This window comes from Schistocerca serialis, chromosome 2 (genome assembly GCF_023864345.2).
Source record: "Schistocerca serialis cubense isolate TAMUIC-IGC-003099 chromosome 2, iqSchSeri2.2, whole genome shotgun sequence".
Taxonomy (NCBI): domain Eukaryota; kingdom Metazoa; phylum Arthropoda; class Insecta; order Orthoptera; family Acrididae; genus Schistocerca; species Schistocerca serialis.
The window spans coordinates 807913396-807926981 of NC_064639.1; positions in this window are offsets into that span (position 1 = coordinate 807913396).

Here is a 13586-nt window from a genome sequence, read left to right on the forward strand (position 1 = left end):
AACTAGAGGTCTTCATTATAGAAAAACGAAATGCGTTCCTTCAGTGGTTGAATGGTAAATCAGAAGAAACAAGATCAATATACAAGGAAAAGAAGAAAGTGATGAAAAAATAAGGATGGCAAAAAATGAAGCATGGGAAAGAGCATGTGCCAAGGTGAATAGCAAATTAGGATTTGGGAGAGCAAAAGAAGCATGGTCAGTATTGAAAGGGCTTCGACAGGATACAAAAAGCAAAACTAATATCCAACTGGTAACACAAAAGGAATGGGAAGAGTATTTCCAAAAATTATTAAATGAGGACAGAGAAGAATATCTAGAAGAAGGAGCAAGGGAAGAAAAAGGACATGAAGATGATGAGATCCAGATTTTAGAAAGCGAAGTACTTCAGGCGTTGGAAACAGGAAAGAATGGTAAATCACTGGGACCAGGCAATATCAATCTGGTGTGTCTGAAATATGGTGGTGACAAAATTGTGAAACTGATAACTCAGCTCATCAACAATATGATACATGGAGATTCAATACCCAACGAGATGAAGCTAGGTTACATTAATACAATATTTAAGAAAGGGGATCGCAAAATTTGTTCAAACTATCTAGGAATTTCTGTTACAAACACATTAATGAGAATTTTTGCGAAAGTAATTAAAAACAAATGGGAAAAAAATTTTAGAACCCAAGAAGAACAATGTGGATTCACGGCTGGGAGATCATGTGTAGACCATATTTTCACATTACGACAGATTTTGGAGAAACATAGGGAAAAACCAAAAAATATAGGATTAATTTTCATAGATCTAGAAAAAGCGTATGATACTGTTTCAAGAAAATTACTTTGGAGAGCACTACATATGGCAGACATAAACCCTTCGTTGATTAAAATAATACAACAGATGTATAAAGATAACATTTGCCAAGTGAAAGTTGGTAATAAACTTTCACAGAAATTTAGAACAAGCAAAGGCCTTTTACAGGGCTGTCCCATGTCACCATCATTATTTAAAATCTATATAGACATTAGCCTTAGAACATGGTCTCGTAAATGTAATAGTATGGGATTAGAAATAAGATATGGAGTTTACCTATATCATTTATTATTTGCTGGTGATCAAGTAGTCGTAGCACAAGATGGGGAGGATGCTAACTATATGTGCAATCAACTAGCAGTAACATACAAAACTTGGGGTTTGAAGATTAATTACCAAAAAACAGAATACTTGACTAATGATTCAGATTAGCTGTACATTGAAGGAAATAAAATCAAGAAGATAAGCACTTTTTGTTATTTGGGATCCATTTTAGAAATTGAGGGAAAATCAGAGTCAGAAATCAATAAAAGAATTAATAGCGGACGGAGGGGCATTGGGATGCTTAACTCAGTCTTATGGAGCATATTAGAGAGTGTGGTTCTGTATGGAACAGAGACCTGGACAATTAACATGAAGCACATTAAAAAATTACAAGCTCTAGAGATGGACTTTTGGAGAAGATCGGCAAGAATCTTCAGGAAAGAAAAGATAAGGAACACCGAAATAATAAGGAGAATGGAAATAAAAGAAAGAATATATGACGTAATGGATAGGAAGAAATTACAGTGGTACGGGTATGTACGACGAATGGAGAAAACCAGAATACCAAAATTGATACTGGAGTGGGAAGCGGAGGGGAGAAGAAGAAGAGGACGACCTATGACCACCTGGCTCCAAAATTTACAGCACACAATGAGGAGAATCGGCGCAGAGGAAGAAGACACACAAGATCGAAACATCTGGAGGAATCTTTTGAAAATATAGTTTAAGAACGTTTATTGTTTGTATTGTAATTTCCAAGTAAATTATTATGTTGGAGATAAGCCTCTGTAATGAGGAAAAGCTCAAAATAATAATAAAAAAAAATGCATTATCCGATGTGATAGGGTAGTGAACGCTAAAGTGATAATACAAGACTACCATGACCTCATTTACATTTAACGACGTTGACTAATTTGCTGGCCAGCAAGGTCCCCAGACTTAAATCAGCTACATATTTTTCGCGTGGCGTCGTATAAAATACCGTATAAAATACGGAGAGTATTTGCGAGCGAGTGCGTGAAGGGATGATGGAACGATGCAAGGAAACATGATCTGTCGTAAACGTAGAAGTTACAGAATTCCTGTCCTCGCTGTAACCAAACAAAAGCTATTCTTATTTTGTATTTTCTTCCTTTTGTCCATTTTTTGTTTACAGACGTTATTTAGTAAATAAAATATAGTTAGTTTACTAGTAACGACGCGATTCGGAAATTTATACTGTATTAATTTACTTGTGACTCAATACAGCATGTTTTTATTGTGCTGTACTTTGCAATAAATCACAGGAGACGGCGGAACTGGTAAATAAAATAATATATATTATCTCAATATAAAAATATAATTGTGTAACGCAATGAATAAAGAATGCTGCTTGCCAGGCCCAAGATTCGAGCCCTAAGCGCCACGCGCAGAAGTTGTACACATAAGCCCGGAGCTACACCAAAGTGAATATTTGGGTTGGGATGATCTGGTGACGTCACATACTCAAAATTGTCACCCACTTTTGGGTCTTTTCCCGACATTTACGGCCCAGTGTGTCTTATATTAAATTATTTGTCTCAGGCTCATCTACAACACTTACGTGATTTATAGAGAGAATCTTCCAAGCAGTAAAATCCAGATGTTAAAACGGGTAAAGCTGATGAGTGGAAGCTCGTTAATCCACTGCAGTTGTATTTATTGAAGTCGTTGTGGACTCGCGCTACCGGTTTCTCAACATTTTTGTTGCATCTTCTACTGTGATTTCCATAAATCAGTTAATGCAAATGTCCGGATGGTCCCTTCGAGAGCGGACGGCCGCTTTCCTGCTCCATCCTTCCATAACACGAACTTCGGCTCCGTCCCTAATGATCTCGTTGTTCGCGGGACGTTAAACATTAACTTCCTCCTGCTCCGCATCTTCTAGTGCATTTATAGCTATTACATGTTGCTACTGTAGTTCACCAAGGTGTAACGGTAGACGCCAACCCGTAATATCCTTAGCAGTTGTGAAAATTAAAACTTACGTGACCACCTTTGGTGTGTGTCGTACCGGTGGGAATCCCTTAAAACAAATTCCACTGAAAATCAAATGTACAGGTTCCCGTGTTCATATTCGACGACTCACAACTCGTCCTCACGGGTCTGATTCCTCCGGTACCTCATCTGATACCTTCCAAACATCACAGAAGCTCCCCTGAAAACCTTGCAAGACTAGTACACCTGTAAGAAATGAGATTGCGGAGATATGGCTTAGCTACAGCCTGGGAGATGTTTAGAGATATAGCTACCATATACAGTTCTATCTCGAGTGAATGAGCCGGTATCTGATGTTATTACAGAAACGAGTCAAAATAACAAAGAACTTGGCAGTTTGGGGCCACTTGTCAGTATGATGTTGTGCTTCTCTCTAGTCTTCGAGCATGCAGTGGTTCGGTTTGGGAAGGGTGACATAAACCCGTTAGTACACTTCTCTGCCGCGCTGGATTAGCCGAGCGGTCTTGGGCGCTGCAGTCATGGACTGTGCGGCTAGTCCCGGCGGAGGTTCGAGCCCTCCCTCAGGCATGGGTGTACGTGTTTGTCCTTAGGGTAATGTAGGTTAAGTAGTGTGTAAGCTTAGGGACTGATGACCTTAGCAGTTAAGTCCCATAAGATTTCACACACATTTTTTTACACTCCTCTGAGGAGAGCTGGTCCTCAAATGTAAGTGGTCACTGATATTCTGGATACTGGCATTGGGACAGGACTGACCTCCGAGTTAGTCCCACACATCTTCTATCGGCAACAAATCTGGGGATTTTTCTTGCTACGAGAACAAACCGACAGCACGCATTCAGTTCATAGAGAGACGTACGGTGTCGAACGAGAATTGTCCGTTTGACAAATAGCACCACGATGATAGGGCTTGAGAGGTAACACATGAGGAAGTAGGATGTACGTGACGAACAGTTATGCCGGCAGAGTTCCCTCAGTCACTACCAGCCGTAGCCTGAAGTCGTAGCCAGTAACCAGTGGCTCCCCATACCATGACGCGAGGAACAACAGCTCTTCGCCTCTACAATACACTGGAAGGATGGAATGGCTCCCACTTCGCCGCCAGTCCATGCTTACAGGTCACTGCACCAACTCAAAAGCAACCGTTTCTGTTGTGGTGTTAACGGCAGTACTCATGGGACGGAAGTTACCTAGTCCGGTTGCTTCTAGCCTCCGACCAACGGTGTGGCTGACACAGAACGTTGCAGGGAGCAAACACTTGGCACAGATGTAAAGAAGTTACCATGCCCTTGGAGCACAGTACAAGCGGTCCTCTCTGGTTGTAAGCCATTGTCGACCGGAACCTTGAGGACCCACTGGCTGCCCTCACGTTTCTGTAGAACGCTACATCAAGCCACTGTCACTTCTCAATGTCCCACATATCTGAATATTGCACGATTTAATCAACCAGCCAAACGGAGATACAATGAGGCCCCACATTGAGGCTGATAACAACATTAACCACTTATGTTTTGAATAAAAATAATCAGCATTGGCGGCCGAAGACTTCCGACATAAGAAGTCACCCTCCTTCTGGCAACGACCTTTTTAAAAAGGGCGGAGAAGCTGACAGACGTTCAGTGCACTTCGCTGCCCCTGGGGTGGATACTGCCCCTAAAGGTGGAAGAATCAGCAATCATCAACGGCAAGAGGATACAGAAGGCAATGGGAACCACTGCATTAAAAATACATAATGTGTATCGATAGGTCATGATCGAGCAAGGTAGCGCAGTGGTTGGCGCAGGACGACGGTTCAAATACACGTTAGGCCATCCTGATTTAGTTAGGGAAATCACTTCAGGCAAATGCTGGGATGGTTCCTTTGAAAGAGCACTGACTTCGTTCCCCATCCTTCCCTAATCCGAGGGGACCGATGACCTCGCTCTTTGGTCCCCTCCCCCAAATCAACCAAGCATGTGGCCTCTAGTTGAAAAAGTGTCATGAAGATCTCTCCGTTGCCAAAAGATTCCGGACTATCCCCACATTTGGAACTCAGAGAGGGGACCTACAAGGGGGAGGTGCCCATGAGAAGAAGATTGAATAACCTATGAAAGGATGAAAAGGATGACTTTCTACGAACTGTAGCGTGGAATATCAGAAGCTTCAAAGTGGCAGGAATGCTAGAAGATTTGAAAAGGGAATGCTAGGACTCAGTCTAGATATAATGGAGGTCAGTGAAGTGAAATAGAAGCAGGACAAAGATTTCTGGTCAGATAATATCAACAGCAGCAGAAAATAGTACAACGGAAGTGGGATCCATTACGAATAGGAAGGTGCGGCAGAGAGTGTGTTACCATGAACAGTTCAGTGATAGGATTGTTCTCATCAAATAGAGAGCAAACCAATACCGACTAAGGTAGTTCAGGTATGAATGTCGACGTCTCGACCAGAAGATGAAGAAATGGAGGAAGTATATGAGGACATTGAATGGGTAGTTCAGTTTGTAAAAAGAGATGAAAATCTGATAGCCGTGAGAGGATGGAATGCGTTTGTAGCGGATGGAATTGAAGAAAGGCTTACGGGACAATTTGGGCTTAGTATTAGGAATAAGAGAGTGGAAAGACTAATTGAGTTCTGCAATAAATTTCAACTAATAATAGTGAATACTCTGTCCAAGAATCACAAGAGGAGGAGATATACTTGGAAAAGGCCTGGAGATGTGGTAAGATTTCAGTTAGATTCCATCATGGTCAAGCAGAGATTCCGAAATCAGATGGAATTGTATGGAGTACCTTGGAGTAGATATTGTCTCAGAACACAATTTAGTAGTGATGAAGAGTAGGCTAGTTTAAGAGACTAATCAGGAAGAATCAATACGCAAATAAGTAGGAAACGGAAGTACTAAGGGATGAAGAGGTATGCTTGAGTTATCTAAGGCTATGGATATTGCGATAAGGAATAGGTCAATAGCCAGTTCGGTTGAAGAGGAATGGATATCTGTAAAACGCTGCAAAATATTGGGAAATCTGAGAAAAATTGAGGTAAGCTATAGTGAAAAACGAGTAATATCAATTTGTTCAAGAATCAAGAGGGATCAATAAGAGTGAGTGATCAAGAACGAAGCGTTCAGATTAAAAAGGGTGCAAGACAGGAACGCAGACTTTCGCCCCTATCGTTCCATCATCCATCGATAAAGGACTGATGGAAATAGAAGAAAGATTCAAGAGTATCATTAGACATCAAGGTAAAAAGATTCACTGAGGGCATAGCTATCCTCAGTGAAAGTAAAGAACAATTACGGGATCTGCTGAATGGAAGGAACGGTATAATGGGCATAAAATATGGACTTAGAGTAAATCGAAGAAAGACGAAAGTAACGCGAAGCAGGAGAAATAACAACGGCGAGAAACTTAACACCAGGACTTAAGGTAACGAAGTAGATGATGTTAAAGAATTCTGTCACCTAGGCAGTAAAATAAACAACGACGTACGGAGCAAAGAGGACATAAAAAACCAGAATAGCACTCGCAAAAATGGGATGCCGGGCCAAGAGAAGTCTATTAGTATCAAACATCGGCCTTAATTTGAGGAAGAAATTTCTGAGAATGTAAGTTGGAGCACGGCGTTATATGGTTGTGAAACATGGAGTGTGAAAACCGCAGCAAAAGGTAATTGAAGCATTTGGGATGTGGTGCTACAGACGAATGTTGAAAATAAGGTGGACTGTTAAGATAAGGAATGAAGAGGTTTTGCGCAGAATCGGAGAGAAAAGGGACTTTTCGAAAACACTGGGAAGAAGAAGGGACGGGAATATAGCAGATCTGTTAAGACATCAGGGAATAACTTTTGTGGTTCTAGAGGGAGCTGTAGAGGGCAAGAGCTGTAGGGACAGACAGAGACTGGAACACATCCATCAAATAATGGAGGACGTTGATTGCAAGTGCTACTCTGAGATGAAGAGGTTGGCACAGGAGAGGAATTCGTGGCCGGCCGCATCAGACTAGACTGAAAAACCAAATAAAAAGGGAAAGAAAGAGTGATGCACTATGGTGGCCATTCTGGCTTTTACAGAGAATAGAGTCTCTTCTGCTTTCTTCTTCTTTTTCTTGCGCCTTTGTCCTGCAAGGCTGGCATGGTTATCAACGAATTTGATGTGGTTAGTTTAAGTGGTGTCCGGGTGCTCTTCTTGTTGCCACCACATTAATTAGGTATAAATCAAGAGTAGACAAAAAGAAAAAAAAATGTTAAATTTTAAATTCATTGTTTGTCGAATCAAAATTTATTTACAGCAACGTGGAAATTCGTACCTCAAACTGCTGAGGAGAAAAACCTCATCACAACACAGCAACAGCTTAGTCAAACAATACCGCATGGCAAGACACGTCCACCCTGATTGGCTGTCGTTTTGTGGATGCAGCTCCACAGCGGTTCATTTCCGACCTACGGTTATCAGCGAAGTTTTGCTCGATTCGACGTCTGCGGTCCTGCCCTGACATTATCAAAATTTTTTCTTTGCCCTGTACAGTCTCGTCACATTGTTCAGTACATGATCAAAAGGTCACAGATTCGCGTGCGTCTCACTAACTTCGTTCACCATTATTAGAAATGGCATCACTTGCGCCTCATTGTGTCTTTAATAATGCTATTTATGAATCACATATACACTGCCGGTGAAAACTGTGAGGCACCTAGAAATAAAGTAGGAAACTAAATGAAATTTCAAAGGTTGAGACGGTATGTTGTACAATTTCAGTGATTACATTATCGAGTCAAATTTACAAAGAACTTGTCAGTATGAGCCCACTCTTCTGTATGTTTTACCCCTTCTGTTCTGTGTGCACTCTGTTGGGAAGGGTATCGTAAAGGCGTTTCATACTATCCAGAGGAAATCTGGTCCACAGCTGTTGTAACTGGTCCTTGATATCCAAGATACTGGCATCAGCGTCTGAGGTGGTTCCACACGTGCTCTGTTTGAACACACATCTGGTGCTCTTGCAGGCTGCAGGAGTACCTCGGAATCATGCAGGCAGTTCATAAGGACAAGTGCCATGTATGCAGGGACATTGTCTTGTTGAAAAATGGCACCATGATAAGGTAGCGTGAGAGGTAACACGTGAGGTCTGAGGTAACGTGCCTCTGTGGATTCAGCTACTAGGCCTGAAATCGTAGCTGATGGCTCCTCACACCATGACGCCGTGTGGTAACTCCAATGTGCCGCTCCAAAATGTTGAAAGAATGGGACCTCTTTCCACATCGCCGCCGTACCATGAAATGGTGCTCATCCGGGGTGGTGCAGAACTGCGATTCACCGCTGAACACAATGCGACGCCGTTCATTAGCAGTCCATGTTTCCAGATCACAACACCAGCTCATACGGAGTCGCCTGTGTAGTGATGTTAATGGCAGCCTGTGCTTGAGGCAGTAATTTCCTAGTCTAGCTGCTCTTAGCCTCCATCGTTTGGTGCAGCATGACTCACATGTTGAACGAAGTTCATTACTTGTTCCCGTATGGCAGTACAGGTGTAATGAAGTTACGATGAGCTTGGTGCGCCATTCGGCGATCCATCCTTGTGGTGCTGAGACCAGGTAGAATGGAAACTTGAATGTACCCGTCCACATATTCCCATACTGTCAAAAATTGGGCCACTGTTGCATCTAAATGCCCTGAAAATCTGGATATCGTACGATTAGATTCGCTGGCCAAATGGAGATCCACAACGAGGCCGCTTTCAAACTCTGTCAGGTGCTGATAGCGCATCCTCACACTGCTATACGCCATCTTCGTGTCCTTAACAGTGATCACTCTATATCTGAAGCTATTTGTATAGAGTATTTCACAATACATGTTACACACTTCTAGAGCTTGTAGAGAGGACTCAGTAGATCAAGTTTTACGTAGGAACCCATATCCGAAAACGTCATCCAGCGACGCTACAGAACATCAAAGTTAAACGCACCGGCACCTGTCAATGTGTGAATATACTGGGTGATTCTGTGATGATGTTACAGGCTTTCTAGGATTACGGAGAAGAATAAGTGATCTGTTTATGGTAAGGGTCCCTGTTCCGGAAACGAACGAGTCGAAACCTATAAGCGAAAATTGTTCTGATACCTCTGACGGTGGAATACACGTACTGCTACTTTCTTTGCTAACAGTTTAGGGTTGCCAACTTCCAGAGGTAGTACTTTTGACCATAAAGAGCATAATGTCTGGTAAATTTGGTCTCTAATCTGAATACGTTGAGTGTTGTGAGCACTTATCCAATAGAGGAGATGTGTTTCACAGTAGCGAAGATGAACAAGTGAGCACAGTTCTTCAGGTATGCAGTTTACAGCTCACGTTTACTTGACTTTTTTTTCCTTGTTTTAATCAATGCTACCACCTCTGACAGTTGTCTGTATTCCATTGTCATAGGTATCAGGAAGGTATACCCCGTATTCTAGCCACTCTGCTGGTCCTTCTACCTGTCACAGATTACTGCAACTCTAGTCACTTACACATCCGCCGATGGTATGTGGCCACCCAAAGTTACGTTAACATCCAGCCATATCTTCTGTGTGCTTCATTTTTTTGTGAGGCGGTGTATGACTGCGGTGGTTTTACTTAGAAAACGTACCTGTATGGACAGGAAGACTCCAGCGGTCGCCACAGATGTCTTCGTGCCCGAAGTCCGTAGCAGTTCAGAAACGAGACGCCTGTGGCAAACCGAGGCCGCATGCGGAGCAGCGGCTGGGCTGCGTTCGCGCGGACACGAGGCGGCGGTAGCTCGGTCAAAGCACTCCACGTGCGGGATGGCCACTCTAATATTAGAGCCACAGCCCGCGCGGGGGAAGATAAAACGCGCAATTAGATACCCCTTGTAGACGCGGGCCATCCGAAAATTAGCCATCTGGCGGCCACGCGTCCGTTAGGTACCGCAGGGGGTTTATGGGTAACTCCCATCTAATAACGCCAACATCAATACATTCTGAGTAGAGGCTCCATCGCTCACCGAAGAACTAATATATTCAAAACCAGCGAGGCAAATAGCATTAATTTTCATTGTGTGACTACACTATCCGATGGGCAGAGATGGGGGTGAGGCAGCTAAACCCTCTTCTTCCCCCCTCCCTCCTCCCCCCCCCCCTCTCACAATCCGAGCGCGAATTCTGTTCCAGACAGCCAACAATGCAACAGTAATTTCTGAGAACATGTAACAATCTTCAGACCATTTATACCATGATGGTAGGCGGTGACCGTGAACGGAGCAGGTGTTGCGACTCCACGAATGTATAGGTGGTCTGAAGATCGCCACATTCTGACCGAAACCTATAACCACTGCAAATCTTTTTTTTCTGTCAAGATGAACCCTCTGGCACGCTTATAAATGTTATTGGCAGTTGTTGTTGTTGTTGTTGTGGTCTTCAGTTCTGAGACTGGTTTGATGCAGCTCTCCATGCTACTCTATCCTGTGCAAGCTACTTCATCTCCCAGTACCTACTGCAACCTACATCCTTCTGAATCTGCTTAGTGTATTCATCTCTTGGTCTCCCTCTACGATTTTTACCCTCCACGCTGCCCTCCAATACTAAATTGGTGATCCCTCGATGTCTCAGAACATGTCCTACCAACCGATCCCTTCTTCTAGTCAAGTTGTGCCACAAGCTCCTCTTCTCCCCAATTCTATTCAGTACCTCCTCATTAGTTATGTGATTTACCCATCTAATCTTCAGCATTCTTCTGTAGTACCACATTTCGAAAGCTTCTATTCTCTTCTTGTCTAAACTATTTATCGTCCACATTTCACTTCCGTACATGTCTATACTCCATACAAATACTTTCAGAAACGACTTCCTGACATTTAAATCTATACTCGATGTTAACAAATTTTTCCTCTTCAGAAACGCTTTCCTTGCCATTGCCTGTCTACATTTTATATTCTCTCTACTTCGACCATCATCAGTTAGTTTGCTCCCCAAATAGCAAAACTCCTTTAAGTGTCTCATTTCCTAATCTAATTCCCTCATCATTACCCGACTTAATTCGACTACATTCCATTATCCTCGTTTTGCTTTTGTTGATGTTCATCTTATACCCTCCTTTCAAGACACTGTCCATTCCGTTCAACTACTTTACCAAGTCCATTGCTGTCTCTGACAGAATTACAATGTCATCGGCGAGCCTCAAAGTTTTTATTTCTTCTCCATGGATTTTAATACCTACTACGAACTTTTCTTTTGTTTCCTTTATCACTTGCTCAATATACAGATTGAATAACATCGGGGATAGGCTACAACCCTGTCTCACTCCCTATTTAGTAATATTCCATAATGTTTCGGGATTGCAGCCGTCTCAAGTTATTTTCCCACGATATTTCGGCCGACAGTCATTCAGCCACCATCAGGTGACTGTTTCACAATGGAGGCTGCTGATGCGCTTCGTTAAGTGTATACCAACAATTGGCCACGACAGCGCGTGGCATAGGTTACGCGACCCCTTCTGCAGTTCAGTTATTGAGAAATCTACGCAAATATGTTTTGAGGTAGACCTTATTAACCGAGTAATCCTCTCCGAAAAATTAGAAAATCTTTTTTTTTTTTTTTTTTGCTTAAAATGTTCTCTGGGATGTCTGTTACATTGTAGTGTTCATCCAAATTTAGTCAGAAGCTACGTTCTCGAGTTACAAAACGATCTGTGAAAAAGTGTTTCTGAAAACGATTCATAGCGAGAAAAAAATAGTCGGGATGTAATTTCAACAGGAGTCTAACAGGCATCATGGAAATTAGGAACGTGCTCGTGCTTGACATCGGACCAGCCTGTTACAACTTCTGCACAAAAGCGGGTGAAAAGCATATCGAGCGAGCAGAGCAGCGGATGTAAGAAGCCGTCAGACTCACCTGCAAGACGACCATGGCCACGAACAAGATGGGCGTCCTTCCTGATCTGGCACGATTGCTGTATGGTCCGGGGGTCGCTGACTGGATGTGTATCTAACTTAGCTACAAAAAATTTAACCCAAAACTTTAACCGCCTTTCTCTAGAAATCGTATTTTTCAAATTACAACAACTTGAGAACGGTACATATGATTTTGATCGGAATTTGATGCCAAAACTCTCAACTGAATTCTTTATCAGTGTACGTAGCCGTTTTGTGATGTCTTCAAAAGTCTGTTTTCGGTGCTCGCTTTTGTCTAGATTTTGTGGGCAAAGAAAATAACATTTGTTTCAGCACGTCTATATTTTGTTACAACTTAATAATTTTCAATTATCCTGTGTATGTTGGTAGAAAATATATATAAAGTGACATATACAGATTTATTTTGCTAGGGGCCCATTTGGAGGGCTTCTAGAATTCCCGCAAACGATCAATGTTCGGCTACAACGGGTCCCTCCACCTCGTACAGCAGTTACAGGGAGTCTGTGATGTGAATACAAAAATGACTTCTTAAAGACAAAAGTATAAGGAATAAAACTATGTCATCAATTTAATATTACTTTTTGGATTTAATATTACTCTTTGTTTTATCTGAAAAAAACGAAAATCCCTTATTTTTCATTCGTTCAAATTGGGCAAACCCCCTAAATCGTGATACCGGTTTTCAACTGGATAAGGGGTGGGACCCGGTAATTTCTTCAATATCTTCGGATAGAAAATATTTGACGCCCAATGACACGTCTATCGACACTTAACTTTATTTGTTGAGACATGAATTTTAACTCTGCACAGGACCGCATTGTACGCTACAGTGAAGTGCTAGATAAATGGAAATGAGCGTTTGGCGTCATTGGCCGAGAGGCCCCTTGCGGGGCAGGACTGGCCGCCTTGGTGCAGGTCTTATGACATTCGACGCCACATTGGGCGACCTGCGCCCCGGATGGGGAGGAAATGAAGACAGCACAACACAGTCCCTGAGTGGAGAAAATCCCCGACCCAGCCGGGAACGGAACCCGGGCCCGTAGGACGCCAATCCGTCACGTTGACCACTCAGCTATCGGGGCAGACAACTGCTAGGTAAACATCTACAAATATCTGACCTTCTTGAGAGACTCCCTACCTGTACTACTTGGTAACTGCGTGCTTCGCCTTTCACTACGCCATACGTTTCACGCATGTATACATATGTATTAATTATTGTTCCATCATTCTATTGGACGAAAATCGTTGGAGACAGTAAAAACAATAAAATGGAGGAAACTGCCGGGGAATGAGCAGTTAAAAGTAACTACAGGAAAGTAAACGCAGCCTGAGAATCACTTGGATATTCTGAACGATATATAATTCATCCGCGAAACAAGTGGTTTGCAAATCACTTGCATGGACGATTCTTTAGTGCTGCTCATCAGTATGGGATAGTTGGATTAACACAAGAGATACGGATCCGACAAAGAGCGACGCATTTCATCGTGGCATCGGTTAGTAAGCTTGAGAATGTTACAGAGATGCCCAACAAACTTCACTGGCAGACGCTACAAGACAAGCGTTGTGCATGTTCAGTATTAAAATTCTGAGAGTACATTGAGGAGCAAATCGGGAAACGTACAGCTTCCTACGCGGAACGATCACGACGACAAAGTCAAAGAAAT